Source organism: Diaphorina citri, unplaced genomic scaffold (assembly GCF_000475195.1).
Source record: "Diaphorina citri unplaced genomic scaffold, Diaci psyllid genome assembly version 1.1 scaffold20338, whole genome shotgun sequence".
In the NCBI taxonomy this organism is placed as follows: domain Eukaryota; kingdom Metazoa; phylum Arthropoda; class Insecta; order Hemiptera; family Psyllidae; genus Diaphorina; species Diaphorina citri.
Genome location: NW_007397690.1, coordinates 1 through 912, shown reverse-complemented (window position 1 = coordinate 912; position 912 = coordinate 1). Strand labels below are relative to the sequence as shown.

At 36.0% G+C, this 912-nt stretch overlaps 1 long non-coding RNA gene across 1 annotated transcript; it reads right to left on the bottom strand.

Moving 5' to 3' along the window:
- Positions 1–185: 185 nt before the first annotated feature.
- On the bottom strand, positions 186–912 carry LOC113473237. Its single transcript, XR_003395268.1, has 2 exons — positions 801–912; positions 186–270 (listed from the first exon to the last, which is right to left on the bottom strand). It is a non-coding gene; the product is annotated as an uncharacterized LOC113473237 (long non-coding RNA).

Below are 912 nucleotides of genomic sequence, written 5' to 3'. Positions count from 1 at the left end.
ACACATGATTAAGATTCTATTGCTTTGTACAAAGCCTATGGTACCATTATCTTATGGTATTTTAAGGCTAAATGAATTATTGAGAAATCACAGGTTAAGAGTTAAGATACTATGGTTAAGGACACCTACGAGACTTGTCAATAATAGGTAGGTATTAAACTCACAGTTTCCGGGATGCAATTTTTTCGGACTCCATGGCAATGATGTGCGAAACTCTCCTCTATTCCGACAACCAATAAAATTGCGGTGCTGATCAACAACTTCATCTTACTAGAACATTACAAGATCATTGATACTTAACAATAAAATGCCATTAAATTCCCGTCCCTTATTTTTGACCAAAACATTGCGTTTTTTCAGGGGACAAAGACCCAAGATGCTTATAGTTCCCTCTTAAAATAAATGCTCAATAAAAGGGCATAACGTTTTCTCACTTTTGAAATCAACTTTTATTTTTGTCAAAACCTATGATGTTGAATGTTCCCGTTCCCGATGGGTACTTAAAGTTAAGAAACATCGTGGTTGCTTGGTAGGTATATGGACGGGAAACCGTCTAGTTCGGTGTGCACTCAGTTTCAAAAAAAAAAAGGTAGGTAATAGAAAGTAAAAAAACAACGAGTTGATTTAAAAACCGATAGGACCTTAGGTTTGTTAGTTCGTTAGTTGTTATAGGTAGGTTTACTTACTAAAGTAAGAAAAATACGGGGCAAAGGGATTTTCCAGTATGATCCCAGCAGGATAAACAAGGTATACATATTCTATTCTTATTTTCAGACAGCATACCTTACTATTTTTCTTACCTTGAATTGTTCAGGTTACAAATTTCAGACACGACAGTTTCACGAACTGTTCTCAGTTCGATGCTCAAAAAGGTGTTGGATTTGGGCAAAGTACTCTCAGATCCCTCGAATC